The sequence below is a fragment of the Anser cygnoides genome, chromosome Z (assembly GCF_040182565.1).
Source record: "Anser cygnoides isolate HZ-2024a breed goose chromosome Z, Taihu_goose_T2T_genome, whole genome shotgun sequence".
NCBI lineage: Eukaryota > Metazoa > Chordata > Aves > Anseriformes > Anatidae > Anser > Anser cygnoides.
Window position 1 is genome coordinate 70,304,399 of NC_089912.1, and position 23,556 is coordinate 70,327,954.

The following is a 23,556-nucleotide window of genomic DNA, read 5'->3' on the forward strand; positions in this document are numbered from 1 at the left end:
AGTGGTGGTGTGTTCTGTGGAAAAAGGTCAGCAGAAATTAGGCTTGCAGATAATAGTTATTATGCATATTTTTTTAACATCTGAGCTTTGATACAGCTGTTGGATGTGAATATACCCGTGGGAACATTCTTTTCACTTATCTGTTCTGTTGGTATGTATCAAAAGAAAGCAGAGGGAAGCTGATTGATTCTTGCCTGACTTTTCTTGTCTGTCCCAGTTAACTACAAGAAAGATTAAAAACAGTTCTTTGTCTAAAGTTTCTTTGTCTAAAAGGTATATATATATCCTTATGTATGTATATATATGTTTATATATATATATATATAAGAACCTACAACAGTGGTGTTTGTAGGAAAGGAAAATAAGCTGAGTTTATGTTCTGTTATTGTTGCAATTAAAAATGTATTGCCTGGAGCTATTAAACTACTAGGGATCCAATGCCTGTTCTTCAAAAGCAGTAAATTGGAGTAATTTCAGTTGGTGTGGACAGTTGTCAATAGAACACAGGCAGCTGTGGCATACAAAGCTGTTGTCTCACCTACACTCCCTGCTTTTTAAACCCTTTTTATTCCTTAAAAGATAAATACCTAATGCATGGGTAATCGTGAAAGACAGTATCTTACCTTCTGGCAAAAGATAGAAATTTTACAAAACATTTTTAAAGCTGTTTTGACAAATATATGGTAATAAATTACTAGTACACACTAGAATTTCTTCCTACATTTTTAGCATTAATTATGTTAACTATTATACATGCTATGGAAATTTATAAATGTTTTCTTGTAGTGTCAAGCATCACAGATGTCAAACTTAAAGAGCCTATTTATCTGGATATGTACATAAGTAAGCTTTTTCTAGAATGAATCTATTTATTTGAAACAGCATATGCTCACTGTGTTTTACATGTAACCATTAAAAATCTGTGAAATATTAAATATTATATTAACATAACTGATAATACCAGGAAAACAAACATTTTCTTCTCAGTTTTTCTATCACAGTATGTATAATAGGACAAAATATTTTCTATAGTGTATGTAAATAGTGAGCATTAATTATTTGCTGTTTCTAGAGGATTGATGCATGACAAACTTAAACTATCATGGTTATGAAGACCATCATCATACATTATGAAAGGGCAGCATATTCCCCAAAACTATGTAATACAAATGTAATATAATGACATAAATGGGATCTTCCTTCTGTAACTATCCCAACAATTTAAAGTGCTTCATTAACATAAAGATCTCGTCCCACTCCTCTTCTGTTCTGTCTCTCTCTGCAAAAGACCTGTTCCTCCCCCTGCCCCCCTTAAGTGATTTGCTTGAATAGCAGCATTTTGTTGCATTGCTGCTGAAATCCTGGGGTGCTCAGGTTTTGAAGCTTTGCCTCCCTGACAGGCATCAAGCCAAGCCGTGCAGATGAGCAAAAGGGCCTCATTCTCCTGGAGTGCTTTTTGTGACCACCTGTCCCTTGAGGATACGATCAACCCCCTCCTGCCTCCCAGCCACAGCCACAGAGTCCTGGGCTGGAGGAGCTGGAACTGGTGTTGTAGAGAAGTGTCATGGAGTGGCTCCGACTGGTGTGGCTGGAGTACAACAGGGGACATTGGGGTATGGAGTGACAGGGGTCATCCGTATTTCCTGTGTGCTTCTCAGGATCTGCAGCCTGGCTGCTGCTCTGAGGGTTTGGACGTCCCTGCCCCGGTGCTTGGAAAGGGGAGGCTGGGAGGGTGGGAGTGAAGTGTGATCTTTTGCAGCATTTACACTAACTAAAATCACCACACATTCCAAGAAATTCTCCCCTCTTGATTTCCTACATGTTGGACAGAATTCCCTGCAACGGGCTGTTCTTTGGTTTTGAAGAAACCACCACATGAAAAGCATTGGGATGTTTACTGGGCTCTCTGAAAGGAGAGCTGGACATGTAGAGGAGGCTGCAGCAGCGTGCCGATGAGGATGTACGCTCCATACCCACAGCTGACCAGGCGCTCCCCTGTGTTTGGTGGGGTTCGCTCCACAGGAGCACTGGGTGCAGGAGCCTCACGGGAGCTGGCGCTTGAGGGCACTTGAGCTCTGTGACCCCTTGACACTTGGCCACTGCCCATGGGATGACTCTCAGCTGGGGGCTCATAGTTACTGGACCACCTGCGCAGCCACGGGTTTCTGTTCTGGGGCCTCTCCTGACCCTGTTCCAACACCGATAGGTGGATGATCTGACTACGTACTCCTGATAGTCATCATCGGCTCTCACCGTGTGCAGGACACGGTCAAAAGGCAGCCTGCAGAGTGGGCACAAAGCTGTCCTGGTAGCCCACTTCTGGATGCAGCTGAAGCAGAAGCAATGCAAGCACGAGGGCACACAGGCTGCGTTGTTGATGTCACACAGACAGATGGGGCAACAGTGGGGTTCTCATGCCTCTGATGGCTCTGCCTGTTGTGCCCTGCTCCCAGTGGCCATCACAGCAGAGCCACTTCCCTCCAGTGTCTCCTCAACACCCGAGGTCGTGTCCTGCAAGAAAGATGTGCAAAGTGCCTGAGTTTTCCATGTGCTAGGAAGTGAAAAGCAAAGAAAGCTCAAGTAAGCAGAGGGAGATGGGAGGTGAGGGCCTTCCAAAGGGTCTCCTTGAGGGCTGAAAAGCACCAGCAGCCCTCAGGCCAGCCAGCTCCATGGACTGACCTTCACCCTGCCTGTCGGCTTGGCTCTCCCTGTGCTGGGAGGAGTTGCAGACTCTGCCCCCTCTGCAGAGTGGGTGCTGGGACCCTGCGGCTGCAGAGCAGTGAGGCCATGGGAAGTCACAGCCACCCCACAGTGACATGACAGGGGACATCAGGACCACTGGGTGAGGAAAGCAAATGCCCTGGAGACGGGGGGCAGAAAGCCTGCTTCATGGGATGTTTGCCATCTTTGTGTGGCCTTGCAGGGGGTGGTTTAGCCTCAGGCTGATCAGGTCCTGTGACAGGAGGCTGGTGTCCCTGGGCACAAGGGCCTGGCAGTGGGCACTGGACCTATGCAGGCAGGGAAATCCTGGTGACCTCCTCAGTGCCAGCAAAGCGCTCAGTGCCTCAGTGACTCCTCAGGCTTGGCTCCTCCAAGGTCTGTCAGAGGATATCTCGCACCTTGCCACCAGTGGGAAAGCCCCAGAGATCGCAGTATGGTTGAGGTTGAAAGGGGCCTCTGAAGACCCTCTTGTCCCCCTTTGCCCTACCAGCCCAACTTGAAGCAGGGACAACCTGCCCTAGACAATGCCCAGGACGATGTCCAGACAGCTTTTAAAGATGTCCAGGGATAGGGGGGACTCTGCAACCTCTTTAGGCAGCCTATGCAGTGCTAAGTCCCCCCTTCTGTAAAGAAGTGTTTCCTGATGTTCGGGAGGAACCTCCTGTTTTTCACTTTATGTGCATTACCTCTTGCCTGGGCACCACTTGAAAGAGCCTGGCTCAGTATTCTCTACAGCCTCCCTTCAGATATTTATATACATTGAGATCCAGCCTGAGCCTTCTTTCCAGTCTGAACCCAGATCCCTTTCATCAGAGCTGGGATGTGTCAGCCACAAAAATGGTTGAAGGCTGAAGGGAGTCCTTGTGGGATGCAAGGATGTTTGTGAACATTATGAGGGGATGTTGTTCAGGGGCTTGTGGAAGTGTGCAAAGCTCATCCTGAGATGGCTTAGGGAAGGCCCAATGGCAGGGGTGAATGGGCTGCATACAACTAGGTCTGGGAGGAAACAGAGTGCAAAGAGAAGGAAAATCATAGGCTCATAGGAAGATTCAGGTTGGAAAAACCATCAAGAACTTAACTGTGCAACTTACCTGCTTAAAGCAGCATCAGTGAGGTTGGGCTCAAGGCCTTCTCCAGCCTGGTGTCAAAAACCTCCAAGGAAGCTGCATAGTCTCTGTGGACAATATGCTCCACTCTGGACTGTTCCTGTTCTGAAATTTTTTCCTTTTATATCCAGCGTGAACTTGTCTTGTGTCTGTGTATGCCAGCTGTCTTTTATATTATCATCATTCGCTGCTGTGAAGAGCCTGGCTCCATCTTCTCAACATGCAGGTCATAGGTAGTGGTATCAGCAAAACTTCCCATTCTCCAGGCAGAAGCAGCCTCATCCCTCAGGCTCCCCTCCCAGGGCAGGTGCTTCAGCCCCTGGACATCCTGGTGGGCTTCTGCTGGGTTCACTCCATTTTGACCACATGCCTTTTGGACTACAGAGCCCAAACCAGAGAATGCAGCTTCTAGGTCTAAGATGTGCTGAGTTGAGGAGGATCATCACCTCCCTCCATCTCACTGTGCCCCTGTTCCTACAATGCCAGATGTTGCTGATCTTCACTGTGTCCAGCTCCAGGGTGACTCCTGTACAGCTTGCTGTTCCCCAGGGCCCCAGGCAGGTATCTTGCACAGAGATTGTTGAACTCTTTGAGGGGTTATTTCAAGACTCAGTAGTCTCCTTAATAATGTCTTTTTGTAAAATTTGGACTAGAATGCCCTTCAGGTCTTAACATTTTTAATGGGTTCTGCATAGACAGTTATAGTATCTTTAGATTATAGTGATAGGATAACTGAGATAGGAAGGGTTCTTTTGCAATCACTTACTGTAACCCCTGCTTAAAACAAGACTTACTGCCAATGTAATTCTTACTTACAATGGCTTTAAACTAAAAGAGGGGAGATTTAGATTAGAGATTAAGAGGAAATTCTTCACTCTGAGGGTGGTGAGGCACTGGTACAGGTTGCCCAGGGAAGATGTGGATGCCCCATCCCTGAAAGTGTTCTAGGCCAGATCGCATGGGGATTTGAGCAACCTGGTCTGGTGGGAGGTGTCCTTGCCCATAGCAGGGGGGCTGGAACTGGGTGGTCTTTAAGATCCCTTCCAAACCAAACCATTCTATGATTCTACGATTCCAAGACTTGCTATAAACATACTCAGGGTCTTATTCAGATGAGTTTTTAATACGCCCAGTGGTGTTTCCTTAGTTTTCTTTCTGTCTTTATTTCTAAGTTTCCTGTATCTATGATTTCTTGACTTTTTATGTAATTGTTACAACTAAAAAAGGCTATAAATTTACATTGGAGAGAAATATTAATTTTCTAATTATTTGTATGTGATTATAGTTTAATTAACAGCAATGCTTTTACTTGGGCTATTAATTGCATTATCTCAAGGTTAACAATATTTTAGAATCATAGAATCATCATAGAATCATAGAAACACAAGGTTGGAAAGGACCTACAAGGTCATCTAGTCCAACCATCCTCCTGTCAGCAATACTACCTACTGAGCTACTAAATCATATCTCGTAGCACCTTGTCCAGGTGCTTCTTGAACACTGCGAGGGACGGTGAATCCACCACCTCCCTGGGCAGGCTGTTCCAGCGCCTGACCATTCTTTGAGAGAAAAAGTTTTTCCTGATATCTAATCTAAATCTCCCCAGAAGCAACTTGTTGTCATTTCCTCAAGTCCTATCATTAGTTATCTGGGAGAAGAGGCCAACTGCCTCCTCGTCACAGCCTCCCTACAGAAAATTTTGGAGTTCAGTGAGGTCTCCCATGAGCCTCCTCTTCTCCAGACTAAACAATCCCAGCTCCCTCAGCCACTGCTCACAGGACTTGTGTTCCAGGCCCTTCACCAGCTTTGTAGCCCTTCTCTGGACACCCTCCAGGGCCTTGATGTCCTTCTTGTACTGAGGGGCCCAAAGCTGAACACAGTACTCGAGGTGTGGCCTCAGCAGAGCAGAGTACAGGGGGATGATCACCTCCCTGCTCCTGCTGGCCACACTGTTTCTAATACAGGCCAGGATGCCATTGGCCTTCTTGGCCACTGCTGGCTCATGTTCAGCCAGGCATCAATGAACACTCCCAGGTCCCCTTCCTCTGCACAGTTTTCCGGCCACTCTGCCCCAGGCCTATAGCACTGCATGGGGTTATTGTGGCCAAAGTGCAGGACCTGGCACTTGGCCTTGTTAAACCTCATCCCATTTGCCTCAGCCCAGCAGTCCAGCTTATCCAGATCCCTCTGATGGGCCACTCTACCCTCCAGCAGATCGACAGTACCTCCCAACTTGGTGTTGTCTTCAGTTTTACTGAGGGTACACTCAATCCCCTCATCTAGGTCATCAATAAAGATATTAAACAAGATAGGCCCCAGTACCGAGTACTTTAAACAGAGGTTGTATAGATATGATCAAAATGTCAGAACTATGAGAATCAAAGGTACATAAAATTTGGAAAGGGTATAAGGAGCAGGCTGAAAAAGCAGGTAGGTTTTTTGAGAACTTGGGAATTTATTTGCATCTTTTACTTTAAGTTGTCTGAGCATAGGTACTTAAAACAGAACCAAAACCAAAACAAAGATGCCTTGGAGATGTCTAGAAAGTCTGTGAGAATCTGTGCTGATGAATGAGTGACTCTTTAATATTAGATCACAGTTAAATGAGATATTCTCTGATGATAGCACAGATTCTCAAGGAGCTTCTGTCACCATTGGCTTCCATATGTGGATTCAGAAGGTGGTGGAAATGTTTACAGTACAACCAATTCATACCAGTCTAACACAATGGTAATTAACATCAAGTCCAAAAAAAACATTTTTTCTTCTGCTTTTCTATTTCTTAAGAAAGCTTTAAGCTTCTATAGCCTGTAACTAAGTGCTTATGACATAGGGATTTCCTCCATTTATACACTCATAACTAATATTGGTTGATGAGAAGCTCGATGCTTGACAACATGAGCTGGCAATGTGTGCTTGCAGCCCAGAAAGCCAACCGTATCCTGGACTGCATCAAAAGCAGCATGACCAGCAGGACGCCCTACCTGGAGTCCTGCACCCAGCTCTGGGGCCCCCCAGGGGGAGGCCCCAGAGAAGGGCAAGAAGGACGTGGACCTATTAGAGTGAGTCCAAAGGAGGGCCATGAGGATGGTCAGAGGGCTGGAGCACCTCTTCTGCGAAGACAGGCTGAGGGAGTTGGGGCTGTTCAGTTTGGAGAAGAGAAGGCTCCAGGGAGACCTTACAGTGGCCTCCCAGTACCTAAAGGGGGCCTATAGGAAAGCCAGGGAGGGACTCTTTGTCAGGGAGTGCAGTGATAGGAGAAGAAGTAATGGCTTTAAACTGGAAGAGAGTAGGTTTCAATTAGATATAAGGAAGAAATTCTTTATTCTGAGGGTGGTGAGGCACTGGAACAAGTTGTCCAGAGAAGCCGTGGATGCCCCATCCCTAGAAGTGTTCAAGGCCAGGCTGGATGGGGCTTTGGGCAACCTGGTCTGGTGATGTTTAAGGTCCCTTACAAACCAAACCATTCTGTGCTTCTATATCCTGCCTCAGGACAGATCTCTGGGTGGTATTTTTAAATAGTTGTTTAATCTTAAACAAAACCTGAAACACACTCAGGAGACATAACAATAAGAACATGCTGTTTTGAACATCCCAAGGATATTCAAAGTTTTAAAGAGCTATTGTAACTAGCTGGGAGGAGAAGGAGGCGGTGAGGAGAAAGGGAGGGTGAAGAAGTGGGGGAAAGTGTCCACCCTGTCTCCGTCCACAGATTGGCTCCCTGAGGAGAAAAGGTAAAAGGTATAATGATTAATGGTTTCTGAGAGATATTTACTGAAGTATAGAGATGATGGCAATGAGTACAAATACCAGATTAATCTCACAACCTGTAATTTTATTTTATCATAAGCTGATGTTACACAGTACAGCGAATGATAACCTGAAAGCAGCCAGCAGAGATGATAAGCAGCGTGACAGAGAACACATACAGTAACTAACATGTTATACAATACAACTCTGAGAACAAGCACAACCAAGAGAGAAAAAAAAAATCAACATTGTGACCAGCAACTATTAAGTTAAATTAGTGCTTATAACAAATTTGTTTTAACATGCCCTGATCAGATGTGTTGTTACCTCAATAGTGTCTGCCCCGTATCTGGGGCCAAAAAGGCTGTTCTGGTTTAACCCAGCAGGCAGCTGAGCACCACAAAGTTATTCACTCACTCCCCCACTCAACACTGGGATGGGGGAGAGAATCAGGAAAAAAAAAAAAATTAAAATCTCACAGGTTGAGATAAAGACAGTTTAATAGAAAAGAAAAGGAAGGTAAAATAATATTCATAATAACTTAATAATTCAATGTATTAATTCATATAGCTATATAAATAACATATTGAATGTTAATATTTGTTAATAATAGATTAAAATATTATTAATATGTCATATGAAAATATGATTCAGTTTGTACAGCTCATATTTAAATAGGTCCTTGAAGCAGTTATTTCTGGTTTTGAGCTCAAGTCTCAAAGTAGTTATAAAAGAGATACAGACATATATGACTGTCTAAACAACTGCCCTTGTTGCAGAACTATAAGGAAAAAGAATTTTAAAATTAACCTATGTTTTTTAGTTTTTCAACTTACTTACTTTTGTTTTGCCCACCATTCCCACAAATGATCAAGAAATCTATGAAGTGCATTAGGTCATGCACTTTATTGCTACTGATATAGTTATTGATATTTCTACTCAGTTCCTGACTTGGTTTAACATATTTCAGTTTAGGAAAGCAAGGGAAAAGTAGTCAAGGTACATCACTGTATATCAAACTCATATGAGTCATTCATAACAATTTTAGGCCTTGAAGAGTCCAAAATTGTGTAAATGCTGATTATCAAAAGGTATTTCTTTCTCAAAAGATCATCACAGTTTGAGACAACCAGACAGACAAAGAATCAGAGAAAATACAAAATGTATAGTTTTGTGCTTTAAAACCTTCTTCACTCTGAGAAAGTTGTAAATCTGACCAAAGATCCTCACAGATCAAAGGAGAAAAGAAGCAAAAGGACAAAGATTGGGCAGCACTTCCCCAAGAAATGCTGCCAATGTTTCATTACTAAAGTTTTGTCTGATTCAGATGTAGTATCCTGATGCATTTTACTTGAACTGTAATTTGTTCAGCTCTTACAGATCCTGCATAAGCTTTTAGCATCTACTGCATCAAGAAGTTTGAAAATTTGACTTCATAGGGTACTTGGTGCCCCTAATTTTGATACTGGAAAAGACAACAAATAATTGTTTTGTGTTTGCTGCTTTCATGCCTTTCATAGTTCAGGTCTCACATACAGGTCTCCAGAAGATCCCTCTAACAGTCACTTCTGGGCTGAAGAACCCTAGTGTAAGCACTTTATTTCTGCTGTTAGAAAGCCAGGAATGGACATACCAGGAACAACTAAGTAGATCTAAGACTCTCCAGCCTGCAGAGAGAGTAAGGTGGAAGTTTGTGAAATCAACAGGGAATGATTGTACATTTTCTTTTCCAATGCACAGGCTAGGGAACATTAAATCAAGCTATTGTGGACAAGCTGAGAACAAACCAAAGCGGGTGGCCTTTTGCATAATGTTCATTTAAACTAGGGAAATTTACTGCCACAAGCTGCTGTGCATACTGAAAGTTGGAGTTGGTTCAAAAAGCTTGTGAACAAGGGAGAAATCCTTTGCAAGCTCTTAATGTAGAGTTATAGCACTTGGTCAGTAAGCACCAGACCTGCATGTTTTTGAAGATAATGAGAGCATTTGGAAAAAGTAGTGCATGCTCATTCTGTTCTGATTTAGTTCCATAAGCATACATTATGGACAGCTATCAGAGCATGGATAATACATTAGATGGACCTCTGATATATGCAGGCCTTTTGACCAGCACTATCATGATTTTAGTTTGGCAGAATCTTTGTTTCTTCTGGCTTTATTTTCTGTAAGCTTTTGCCAAAACCAGGAAAACATGAAAACTCAGATTAGCATCATAGTCCTTGATCAGGTACATCTAGGACAAAGACTTCCTTCTAAGGACTGAGCATAATTGTTTTGGTCAACTGACTTGTAAAGGCATACTTGTCTAGCTTATGTAGAAGCTGGCAGCACAGTTAATTTGAGGTCTTTTAGCTGAAAAATCCCTTTAGCAATATGTGCTCCTCTCTCTGCTGGGTCATTTGCCTGTGAAGCATGGAAGCTGACAGTAATATCTTTGAAATGAAACTGCCCTTTGGAATTACTGCAGTAAACCATTGTTCTTTCTTATAATGAAAAATTTCCCCACTAGAAAGTTTCATCTGGAAAATACTGACTACTGTTTGTGATTTTTTCTTCCAAGATTTTAAATTTAATAGGGTGCATTTTAACTTATTTGTAAGTCTAGCAAGAATTAAAACTTGTACAAATCCAAATACAGGTGCTGATTTCTGGATATACTGAAGAATCCCTTTTCTTTCTACACACGTAATGTATTATTTCTTAGGTTTTCCTAGATAGTATGTGTGTGAGTCTTTTTTCATCTTTTTCTTTTTACTTTTTTTTTTTTGCCTAAAATTCAATTTCAGCTGTGTTGCTAAGATGTAAAATGACATTCACAAAATATTGTGAAGCCATTAAGTGTATTTTCACATTTGTCTTCTTAAACTGCTATTTGCATGTTGGTTCCTCTAATACAGATATTAAATATAACTCAGGAGGCTAACAAGGTTAACTATTCTTTCATTATCTATTTTAAATTAGACATCTGATCCTGTATCTAACCATGTGTCTAACCATGGCATGCTGAATGTAGTTGTCCAGGCTGGAAAGGAAATAATGTTACTCTCCAAACAGACCCTTTCAGTCCAATGTTTGGATGCTTAAACAAATCAAAACAGATTATTTTAAAGGTGCATTTAAGGGTGCATTTTAAAACTTTCTTACATAAATATACTACTAAAGTCTTTGGTGTACCTCTTCTGGCAATTTATGCTAGAACAGTTTAAAAGACTTCAATTCTCACGTGCCTCTCAAGTTCATCTGATAGAGATTACTGCACTGAGAAGTCTGTTGTTTAAAAAGTCAAGGACACAGATGTTGCTTTATTTTTCATTCTCTTAGTCTCACTCATTAAAAGAGGAAGTGGTGAATGACTATCAGGACTGAGGACTGACTTAACAGTGCAGCTGACTGAACTTCTAGCTAGCTATTGTCAAAAGGGGTGCTTACCCCAACATGGGCTGTTCTCCTGCTATTTGTCAACTCTCTGACTCCATAGGGAAGGGGTCCCCAAACCTTTTTGATCATGCACTCCATCAGCAAAAAATGTTTCAGAACACCTGCCCAATATAATTTGTTATTGGTTGTTGTTTATATGCGTGTACTACTGTACTAATATACTATGTACTTTATAAAACCTGCACAAAAATAGAAGCTAAAAAAGGATAAGTTAAAGATGAAGTAAAGACTACGTTTTATTTTAAAATTTTATGTATTTGTGTTACAAACTATGGTGCTCTGTGAGCCCAGACTTTTAGGCTGTCTTCCCATTTTCTTATTTACAAGCTGGCTCTAGGTTAACCCTTCTCAAAACAAAACTATTTCCAAAACAATGACACCCTGTGTTACAATATTGTGGGCTTAGTCCTTGGAGCTTAACAGAAGCATGTACTGCAAATATCCAGGCACTCCAAAAACTGATATTCACATCAAGAATGAGACAGTATATATGTTTGGAGCTCCCTAAGAAGCAAAGCTGTGTATTACTGATGAAGTTTAAAAGCATATTTTTTTTTCTTTTTTTCTTCTCTTTTTTTTTTTTTTCTCTGAAGGTAAAGGTTAAGAACTTCATTCCTTCTTAGAGGACTAGAATATATGTTGATGAATGTATGGAGACTCCTTAGACTTGTTTCTACCCTCTTTGTCTGCATCTTCCTGTGCAGAGAAGCAGACAGAAATCCTCTTTTCTCTCTACTTTGCCAAGTCTTCTGTTTAGCCACAGTGGTCAGGGACAGAGACACCACAGGCTAATGAGCTGGATCAGGCTTCTCCAGAGCTGCTTAACTTACACTTGCATCATGTCTCAAATACGCAATGGTATTTCTAGGTGTCACTGGTTCTGGTGGCTGTGTTACAAGAGTCAGTGGTTTGAGCCTACCTGGAAGCTTAGACCTACAGAAGAGCTTAGTATCTGCAGCACTGAGTGCTGCGATGCTGGCACTGATGTTCTCCAGCAGAACTGGAGCTCCTGGAAAAACACAATGGTTTTCTGTACAGTTCTGGAAAGGAATTACATGCTTCAAGAAAATTATAGAGAAAAATCATCATACTAAGTAAAGAACCACTGTGCCCTGTAGGGTATACTAAAGCTTTCTGCGAGGAAATCTTGAAGACAGTGGTACTTGGAAACTTGCTGATGTTTTCAAAATGCAAAACTAAAGGAATGATCAGTGAGATGAACTCTTACATCCATGTAGACTAACGTAATTTGTTGAATTCAGGCAGAAGGAAATTAGGATAGAGGAAATAGGATAGGCTTTGGAAAATTAGAAATTGGAAATTAGGATAGGCTTCAGAAAATGACATTGCCTGCAAACTAATTCTTCTTCCTGGCCTGGAAGAAGACAAATAAGTTTTTACTGCCCTATATACATTAAAATGATATAAACTTTCTATGTAGACAAAATTCCAGTTTTGACAGACTGGAAAAGATGATTGCAAAATGGAAATACACATATCTTAAAAACAGACAGACATTCTGATTTGTAAACTTAGAAAGTTTCACTCTGAACCTTTTTTTTTTTATGAAGTTATTACTTCTCAGCTGATCTTGCTACTTCAGTTCTGCAGTCAAATAGTAATGTCATTTTCTTGATATTTCAGCTCCCAACCTGTTTGTCCTTTCCAAATTCATTTCTGTTTGGATTGAGAGAGCTATCAATCATACAGCTTAATCAATGTATGCTATTCTTTGCAGATGTCAGTGCTATCCAAAGTAAGTTTCATGCATATTAATATTGTAATTTTATTTAAGCTTTTGAGCAAATAATGTGATACCTTGTGGAGGGAAGAGAAGTCATCAATGCTAATAAGTGAGAGAAATGTATATTACAGAACAATGCTGAAAGTCTTTTAATCATTGTCCAATTTCTGGTTCCACATGAAGAAACAATGGAATTGTACCAAAAAAAAAAAAAAAAACTGAAGCCTATGAGTAATTTCAACTTCTCTTCCATAAATTATAATCAATTTGATGCTTCCCACTTTAATTGCTGATGCATCATATCATCATATAAAATATTAGTTACCATTCCTACATATTAGGATGGGGAGCCCCTCACAAATATCCTGGTGTAAGATTCAAGTCATTTTTGAAAAGGCAGCTCTGGGGAGGTAGAGAAGTTTTTCAGAACTGCTGGTAAATTGGAGAAGACAGTAGAAATAAGAGTGATTTCATTGGTTAAGTCAGCAGAGAGAGGTGGCTTGCAGGCTGCACGCTAATGTCTATGCTGCCTTCAGGTCTGTCAGCTAAAATTAATGACTTGCTGCAAACTAGAATGGACTGTTTTCTGTGAGCTGCTGGGGACAAAACAGCTTGGCAAGGTCACATTCCGTGAGCACTGTGTTCTCATTAACCTCAGCCCGACCTAATAATCAGTAAAAAATAAAATTCCAGTGTAGATATGACAAAAAGGCAGTAATGTCTGATTATATTTGGGATACCAACAAGAGTTAAGGAAGCTTGTTCTATAAACAACACATTTAGCTAGATAAGACCTTAGAGGACCAAAACCATATTTACTGAAATTAAAGGAAGCAAAATATGAATATATTCCATACCTGAGAATGAAATATGGTCCTATAATATTCACACTAATATTATGCATTTCTTTTATAAAGCACAGATTCTGTAGGCATTTTAACTTCCTTTCTTAATTTTCTACTTTCTACCAATATTAATCATGAAGAAGTGTTTTCTTTATATTAAAGAAGGGCCACAATGTGGTTTTTTTTCATTTTGTTTAGATTCCTTAGGAGATTTTATAATGGAAAAAAAAAAGGGGGGGTGGGGGGAAAAAAAAAAAAAGCTGAGACTTTGGATTCTTTGCCAGAAAATAGTGTATTTTGACCTATAGCCAGGATACTCTGCCCAAACCAAGTCAAAAGCTATGTCTAAAACCACACCACATTGTGTCTTCATTTTTTCTTTCATAAACTTAAACTTGATGTTGTGTTTCTTCAGACAGGAAAAGAATTTTGTTTCTCTCGAGGTAGTGCTAAGAAAACTCATAAAGCTAAATTAAAACAACGGAAGAAAAACCACAACACATTTTAGAACTAAAGATAAGGCAGACTATAGAAAAACATGAATAAAGTTTAAGATCATCAAAATTTACTTCAAATGCCACAACGTAAAGAATACAGTAGAAAAGTTAATGATTTCACATGATATACATTGGTATAATGATGTTACACTAGTTGTCAGCAAACTATGCCATTATGCCAGGCACTGTGCATGCAGTAACTCAGTCTACATCCCAATAAGCTTGCAGCCTGCAGTGAAGCAGCCAGCCTCCAGCAGCTCTTTGGAGCTGCTAGCTGTCCTTGAAAGGAAGAAGTTCTTGAGAGTTTCTCAGGGTTATATGTCTTTCTTATTTTACAGTCTCCCTGTGTGCTGTAGATTGGATGTTAGGAAAAGGTTCTTCAATGAGAGAGAGGGTGGTCAGGCACTGGAAGAGGCTCTCCGGGACAGTGTTCACAGCAGCAAGCTGCTGTAGTTCAAGAAGAATTTGGACTGCTTTCAGATACATGGTCTGATTTTGGAGTGGTTCTGTGCGGAGTCAGGAGTTGTACTCAATGATCTGCACTTGGGGCACAACAACCCCACGCGATGCTACAGGCTGGGGGAGGAGTGGCAGGAAAGCTGCCTGGCAGAAAGGGACCTGGGGGTATTGGTCAATAGCTGGCTGAATATGAGCCAGCAGTGTGCTCAGGTGGCCAAGAAGGCTAACGGCATCCTGGCTTGGATCAGAAATAATGTGGCCAGCAGCACTAGGGAAGTGATTGTCCCCCGTACTTGGCTCTGGTGAGGCCGCACCTTGAGTATTGTGTTCAGTTTTGGGCCCCTCAGTACAAGAAAGATATTGAGGCCCTGAAATGTGTCCAGAGAAGGGCAACGAAGCTGGTGAGGGGTCTGGAGAACAAGTCTTATGGGGAGTGGCTGAGGGAGCTGGAGTTTAGAGCCTAGAGAAAAGGAGGCTCAGGGGAGACCTTATGGCACTGTATAGTTATCTTAAAGGAGGCTTTAGTGAGGTGGGGATCAGGCTCTTCTCACAAGCACCAAGTGATAAAACAAGGAGAAATGACCTCAAGTTGTGCCAGGGAAGGTTTAGGTTGGATATTAGGAGGAATTTCTTTACTGAGAGATTTTTGTGGCATTGGAGCAGGCTGCCCAGGAAAGTGGTTGAATCACAAACCCTGGAAGTTTTCAAGAAACTTGTAGATGTAGAACTTAGTAGCATGGTTTAATGGTGGATTTTAGTACTAGGTTATAGACTGGGCTAGATGATCTTAGAGGTCTTTTCCAACCTGCATGACTCTATGATTCTATGACCCTTGTAGGTCCCTTCCAACTCAAGATATTCTGTTCTGAGTCAAAATTAATTTTGTTTATGCTAACATTTATCATATTTGACATATTGTACCTTTAGAAAGAGATAACCTAAACTAAGTTTGAGGAATTACATATTTCTCTGGAATAATAATAATAATCTTATATTTATTTTGCCACATGGTAAAGGCAATGCTGTTCTCCTTTTTCACATCTTGTATTTTTTCTATGAAGCAGTACTGAAGATATTTAAGATATCTCTCATTTTTTCTTTATGAGCTAGCAAATTTGTCCTTTTCCTTGTCACCTTGGAAAAGAGCAAACATACTCAATGAACTTTATTGTTGTTCCTAATTTGGAAAACAGCTGTGGGAACAAGTGGAGCCTTGCTAGGAAAAGAGAAATCTATACCTGTTATGACTGATATAAGTTGATGATTCAAGCCTTGCATCTTTGGTCTTCCTTGTTTAAAAGGGCCACTGAAGAAGAGGTAGTCCATGTTCATCCCAGGGCTAACTTCCTGAAGTGTGCATCTTACTATGATGCTTGACTTGGAGAAGTTGTTCAGGTCAGGCTGTTGTGTATACATAAGGCTACTTTAGAATTTAAATCTTTATTTTAAATCACAATTGTCACTGGAAACATCTCTCTGTCTTTTCATGAAGTGCAGGGTGAGCAAGATATAAGAAATCTTAGCTAGGACGCTGAGTTAAGTATGCAGCGTTAGGAGAGAGAACTCCTACTGGGAGTACACTCCTACTACTATACTTAACATACTGCATCTCAGTGACATTGCATTCTTCAGTCACACACTTCCCTGTGATCTGTTATCTGTCAAAAGCAATGGTACCTCCTGTAGTTTACAACAGCAACAAAAAACAGAAACTTAAGTAACTTAGTGCTTAAGTAACATAATTATTTTTTCGGAAAGGAGTCCTATCTAATGTGATGTGTGTGAAGTCTCTGATGTATGTATTAGCAGTCTCTGAACGCTTGCAAAAAAACAACAAATATCTAAAAAAGGTATAGTAATTCAGGGATATTACGTAATTCTCATATCACAAAATGGTGACATCCCTTAAATGTATCAGAAATTAAAATGATGGACTCCTTATAAATGGTCTTCTTATATTAGCAGGCATGACTAGGGAGTAGATCAGTGATGACCCACACCTGGGGAGAAACAGCAAGGATTGCCAGGGAACCACCTTTTGCTGAAAGAGAAGAAAAGGAATACATGTAATACCTAAGAAATGAAGAAAACAAATGAACTTGTCTCCCTGGAATTTTGGTGAGTGTTTACCAGCATTTAAAGCATGGTGTGGTCTCAAACACCCACTCAGCAAACTCACAGAGGAACAGCTCTGTGCTCTGATGAAATTCATTGTATTGCCTTTCATGCTGTAGGCAATTTGTAGTCCAGTGACAGGATGCCAGAAGCAATGTGTTTATTTCTACTAAGTTTCACATCACTTCACGTATGAATGTCATGTGAGCTTTCCTGGTCGGAGGCATGACTGTGCACCACATGCAGGTGCCTGCAGTCCGTGTTTAGGGGTAATCCCGGCATGTGCTCTCAGTAATGACAGCTACTGGGTTAAGCGGAACAAAAGCAGCTCGTCCTTAACACCAAGTGCTGAAAAAGGCAGTAGGAAGGTGACATCTTCTGGCCAGAGAACAGATTTGCAAGGCCCGCAGACACCTCTCCCGCTCGCGTGTCTTAGGGAGAGCAAGGAAGTCGTCATCGTCTCTACCGAAATCTCCATTTGCTTTTAAAAATAAATGTTAGTGGTGATACCTAACTATTTTCCACTGATATCATTGAACCTCCTAATTTGGGCAATCTTAATAGTCTACTACTAGTACTTGGTCACTGATGTTTTTGAATTGGGTTGCACTAGATAGATGAACTCTAAAAAAGTGAAAAAACACTTTTTTCAACCATTTTTGTTTTTAAAACTTTTAATGAATATTCATTACTTAAGGTAATATAAAGAACAATACCTCTGTAGTGATATATGGTAATGGCATCTTCATTATCTTGTCCTAATACTATATGGCGTGCAAATAAGTGCTCATCCTAACTCAGAGACTAAATTTATGCAAAGGAGAGTTCATATATTATAACACAGATGGCAAATTCCACCACCCAATTTCTTTCAGTGTCTGAAAACTGATGGACAGCTTAGGTTGCTGAGTGGGTGAAATGCTCCAGGATAATTTAGTTCAGAAAACTTTTATATTATTCTTCTGCATACTGAATTTACTAGAAGTCTTTTGAAAGTCACCATAAAATTTCCATGATTGAAATGTTACCTGTCAGTATAGACAGTGATGAGTAGAATTGGTGGTGAGAGCTGAGGAAATCGTACAAGAGGTTTTTGTTTTTGTTTTTTTTGTTTCCTGTTGGTTGTCTCAGCTGATGTGCCAATTTAAGATCATCTGAGACTTTATCAAGACTTGTAAACATTCTCTTAAAAGTTGCCTGGGGCTTAGTAACTTGGGTAAATCAATGACTTTCTTTAGAGTACTTGACCTTAAGCTGTGACACCAGAAATGGGAAAAATTAAATAGACTAGCACATCTCTTTTTCAAAGAGATGGTTGGGGATGTCTGTGATAGGGGCAAGAAAAAAACATCCCCCCCATACTCCTTCTCCCCACTCCTTCTCCCAACCCTGGGAAAAAAAAAAAAAAAAAAAGTGTTTTGGTAACAAAATACCAGCCCTTAAGCATGCTCCTAGTTAGGTACATCGGTGCTTTGCCATTGCCCTTAATTTCACCAAGATAACTATATATCTTTCTCCTTGTGGATCTTCAATTATTCACCAACCCTTTGTATGGAAATTACACTTCCACATACAGCTTTTTTTTTTTTTTGCTTTGTTTTGTTTTCAAATTACATGTTAATACTTTCTTCCAAAAATCTCTTCTGCTTTATTCTTCTCAGCAACAATCTCTATCTACTGTCTTTCAGGAAAACCAGTGCACCATGTCTTGTGTTAGGCTGCATTTAGGTCTTCAGACTGTGTTTCTGTGATTCCTTCCATCCAGTGTTGATGATGATCACTAAGTCTTTATAATCCTGTGGTATTTGAGGGGTTCAGTTACAAATTGGGACCTTCACTATCTGGGTGATATGCAAAAATAATACTACAAAAAATACAAATCTAGGTAGGGTAGGTTTTGGATGTCATTGCTAAATTTGCTGTTGCTCGTTTCTACCTATATTAGGGAACATTTTGTTAAAGTCTGGACCCTGACTTCAGGGATAGGGACAGGTGGATGTGGCTTGTGAAAGTAGTTACCCTTTTCACAGGCTTTCTGGAGGGTCTATAATAGAACTGCAGTGTGCAATTTCATCATCTTTTTCATCACCATTACTAGCATTAGAGTAGCAAAAAGGGAACAGTATTTTGACTCTGGTTATCAAGTCTTGATAAATGGGTTGTAGGATTTCCTTCCTCATCATTTTTTGTTAAAATGTCCAACAGTTTAAACATCTCCCTGAAAAACACCGTGTCATATCATGTTTCCTGACTGGTTTCACTCTGTCAAAGCAATTTATCAGCTGGCTCATTTGGTCCCTGAAGTTTGGGAGCAAACATTTTGCCATGTGCATTTCTGTCACATTCTGCATTGTGCAAAGTAGATTTCCTTTTGGAGGCTGGGAGTCACATCTTTCTCAGAATGAATAACAGGGGCCAGGAAGGAGAAAAGAAAGATCTGTGTCTCCTTAAAAATGACTTTTTGTGCCTTTTTACTATTGCAGAAATTATTCTTCAATTTATCCAGAACAATAACAATATATTTCTTCTGTGCAAACAAATTTAAGCATAGGGTATATTGGCCAGTGAAATCATTGGAATGACAAATCAAATCAAGAAACATCATGTACTTATTTCTATGTACTTAATTCCTTATGCCTTAAAGGGTGGGGGTAGGAGGTGGGGGTTGTATTCATCATATTTCTTAAATACGTGTTATCATTACTTATATCTCTGGGGTCTTAATTGTTTTTTGTTTGGTTGGTTGGTTTGTTTTGTTTTGTTTTGCCATTGCTCTGGGACTGGCTGGGCATCAGTCACTGGTGGTGAGCAACTGCATTTTGCATCACTTGCCTTGTGTATTCTTTTTGTTGTGGTGGTGGTGGTTGTTTTTTCTTTCCTTCCTCTTCTTTTCTTACCTTTTTGATGTTGTTGGTGTTGGGTGGTTGCTTTTGTTTGTTTGTTTGTTTGTTGTTTGTTTCCTATTAAACTGTCCTTATCTCAGCCCATGAGTTCTGGTACTTTTCAATTCTCTCCCCCATCCCATTGGGGCGGGGAGTGAGCTAATGACTGTGTGGTGTTTAGCTGCCTGCTAATAACAGCCGTAACAGAAGTGTAGCCTTTGGGGGCGTATACCCATAACACAGCCTTTCTAGAAATAAATTTGAAGAAAAGAAACTCAGCACTATTTTAACTATTTATTTTGAAATATTTAATGTACTGTAAAAACAGTAAAGTGAATTACAGCTGAGGAGTTGTACTTGCATGAATAAAAACACTGGCTTGATAAGGTGTATAAATGATTGCTAGATGATGATGGTGTTTTCACCCTGATAAAGAGCTAAACTCCACCATATCACTTTGCTTTCTGACCCGCCCATGATCCCTTAAAGGATTCCTGGGCAGTTGGGTTTCCCTATTCAAGCCTGTTGCATAACTAACGCTACACGCTTACTCCATATAGCATCGGTTGCCTGCTGTGTAGAGAGGATTCTCCCTTTGAATGTCCAGTGTAACACGGGTAGTTGCGGTGCCAGGAGGAGCTGTGCTTCAGTACCGACAATTTCTGAATTGTCTCAAACCCCCTCATATGCTGTTACTATCTCCTTTTCAGTTGGAGTGTAGCGTAAACTTGATACCCCTGGCTCCAGAACCCCAGAGGTCAACCTTGAGTTTCTCCTGGGGTTTTCTGCCAGAGGCTGCATGCTCCCCAGCTGCAGTGTAAAGCATGTTTTGCACAGCTGGTCCAGTACGGACAGGCCCAAGGACTACCTCATGAGCTATTTCCTGTTTGATTTGTTCAAAGGCCCGTTGTTGCTTGGGGCCCCACTTGAAATAATTCCTCTTTTGAGTCACTCAATATAGAGGACTCACAAGCTGACTAAAGCCTGGCACATGCATTCTCCAGAACCCCATAAGGCCTGAGAAAACTTGTTTCTCTCTTGTTAGTTGGTAGGGACATGGTTGTTATCTTATTGGTCATATCCATAGGGATGTGGCAATGTCCCTCTTGCCATTTTACTCCCAAGAACCGGATCTCTTGTGCAGTTTCTTTGACCTTACTCTCTTTAATAGCAAAACAAACTTTCTGAAGAATTTGAATTATTCCCTTCCCTTTCTCAACTACTTCTGCTGTGTCACCCCACACAATGATGTCATCAATGTACTGCAGGTGTTCAAGACTTCCCCTGTTCCAGTGTGGTCTGGATCAGTCCATGGCAAATGGTAGGGCTATGTTTCCACCCCTGGGGCAGTCAATTCCAGGTGTACTGGACACCCCTCCAAGTGAAAGCAAACTGTGGCCTGCACTCTGCTGCTACAGGGATGGGGAAAAATGCATTAGTGATATCAACTGTAGTATACTACTTGGCTGCATTTGACTCTATTTCATATTGAAGTTCTAGCATGTCTGGCATGGAGGTGGTGTGAATTCATTCAGGCCACAACAGTCCAGTGTTAGTCTCCACTCTGCGTTAGATTTTTGCACTGGCCATATGGGACCACTAGAGGGTAAGTGAATCTTGCTGATCACTCCTTTCTCTCCAGTTGATGAATTAGCTTATGGCTGGGAATCAGGGAGTCTCGGTTGGTGCAATATTGCCACCATTGCACCATTGTGGTAGCAATTGACACGTGCTGTTCTTCAACCCTCAGCAACCCCACACACAGCAGAAGGATCTTCCAAAAGAATGGGCAAGGTGAACAGCTACTTAATCTCCATATTTAAGACAGCTATACCAAAAGCCCACTAGTAAATAGTCTTTTGGGTCCTCAAGTACCCTCTCTTGAGGTAGTCTATGCCAAGGATGCATGGAGCCTCCAGGCCAGTCACAATGTTGTACTTTTGACACTCACTTCCAGTTAGGTTTACTTCGTCCTCCAATACAGCTAATTGTTGGGATCCCCCTGTCACTCCAGAAATATAGATGGGTTCTGTCCCTTTCAAGGTTGATGGCATTAGGATGCAATGTGCACCAGTATCCATTAAAGCCTTATATGTCTGTGGGTCTGATGTGACAGGCCATCAGATCCATACAGCCCAGTAAAGCCAGTTACCCCTTTCCTCTGCCTGGCCAGAGGCAGGGCCCCTCTAGTCCTGGCTGGAGTATCCATCACTTAATTCTTGCAAATGTGAAGCAGAGGTCCTTTCATTAGGGTCAGGAGTAACATCAGCCCTTCTACTCCCTTTGGGGAACTCCCAACAGAAACTGCAGCAGTATTTTTTCTAGGAGAACCCCTTTTGGCTGCTATTTTTCCTTGCAGTTCATGTACCCGAGCTTCTAGGATTGAGGAAGGTTCACCATCGTGTGGAATAATTGCTGGAGGTGACTTACTGAGACTAAAGGTATGTCCAGATCTTAAGAGAAGGTTCAGCACTGAGGAAAATTCCAGGGTGAGATGTGGCAGATATGCCAGGAATCTGTTCCACGACAGTCCCCTTGGCAACATAACCTGTAACCTTAGATAGTGGCATCACCACGGGAGCTTGGTGTGCTGACTCTGAGAGAAATAGCATGGAGGGTGGAGTGACATGGAGACAATGTGGCCAGGTTCCGTGATATCACCACAGGGATGGGGAATTTGGTGGTACTTTGGAACTGACAGACTGCATGGACAGCCCTGAGCCAAACAGATAAACTGCATAGCCAGACCTAAGCCAGCAGTTTTCTGTTTTTGTCAAAAGCATGTCCTCTGGGTGAACTTCGCTCATTATAATCTCATTATAATGCCAAAACACACCTCCATCCCGAAGGCTGCCCGCCTCCAAAGTACAACCACCCTTTGCATGCCCTCTGAATTCCTCTAAGCCTGTATCTTTAAAGCAAAATTGAGAAAATTCTGTACCAATAATAACAAAGGTTTGTATGAGTAGAGTCATTCAAGCTCCACCTGAAAGTAAGGAAACAGTGTAAAAATAGCTCAAGAGAGGAAGAATGTTAGGGAAGATAGCACAGACAAGCCAGGAGGACATCACTGACTTCTGGGATCAGTCAATGGGCTCAACCTCTCTTCTCTCTCCCTCCTTCCTCCCTGCCCCCCCACCACCCCACCACCCCACTCCCCCCATACGGATACCTATTGGGTGAGATTTGGGCCCTTGGTGATACTGAGTGCTTCCCTGGGAAACCAAACATTCTTTATGGAGTTGTTTCCTAAGTTAACTTATTTGCAGTTGGCTGTATTAGTCATATTTTTGGTTTTTGCACATGTTTTGCAGATAGTGTGTTTATCACCAGCAATCCAAAAGAACCTGTACTCCTGTTGCTTCAATAAACTGCACCAGTTATTAATCTACTAGGCTGAAGATGAATCACAAGATTTGTGCATCCATGATCATGGTAGTTCAATATATTGAATGCCAATGGACATACAGTGGTGAACTGGGCATTGCTCAGAATCTAAGCCAGTCACCCCTGGCCCCTCTGATATCTGAGGACAAGCTGGAATTCAAGGGAGTTTAGTTCCTGCCAAACGTCTATACCCTTTAATGAAACACATCCCACTTCCCCATGTCCTCCATGTGGTCACACACATAATGATACTCTCTCCCTCAAGCAGGAAAGCACTGACACATAATAGTTGCGATACTGGTCTATATGCCTGAGAAGGAAGATATATGTTCTTCAAGGTGCTGGACTTGTTGGGACAGTTACTCCACAGCCAAAATTTGGGCCCATAGGGAAAGGGAGATTTTATTAATTTTATGAAATTTATGAAATTTTCTTCATATTGCCAGAGCTAGCCAACCAATAAATCCACTGTTGGTTTCTCTCCATCACTCCAGTTCATTGCTGCCAGTGCACTGGAGTACAATGATTCACTCTGTACAAACTTCTGCCAAGTGGACTGCTTGCACCAGATTTCATTTGGCTTTTTGGGTGCCTGGTAATTGTCCAGATCAC

At 41.5% G+C, this 23,556-nt stretch overlaps 1 long non-coding RNA gene across 2 annotated transcripts; it reads left to right on the top strand.

The window, feature by feature from the left end:
• Nucleotides 1-1,315: 1,315 nt before the first annotated feature.
• On the top strand, nt 1,316-21,395 carry LOC106048241 (uncharacterized). 2 transcript variants are annotated; one of them, XR_001214108.3, is made up of 3 exons: nt 1,316-2,580; nt 16,523-16,678; nt 21,052-21,395. It is a non-coding gene; the product is annotated as an uncharacterized lncRNA (long non-coding RNA). The 2 variants fall into 2 exon arrangements; XR_001214107.3 differs by lacking the exon at nt 21,052-21,395 and adding an exon at nt 16,795-17,281 and having other exon boundaries at nt 1,317-2,580.
• The last annotated feature ends 2,161 nt before the right edge of the window (nt 21,396-23,556 follow it).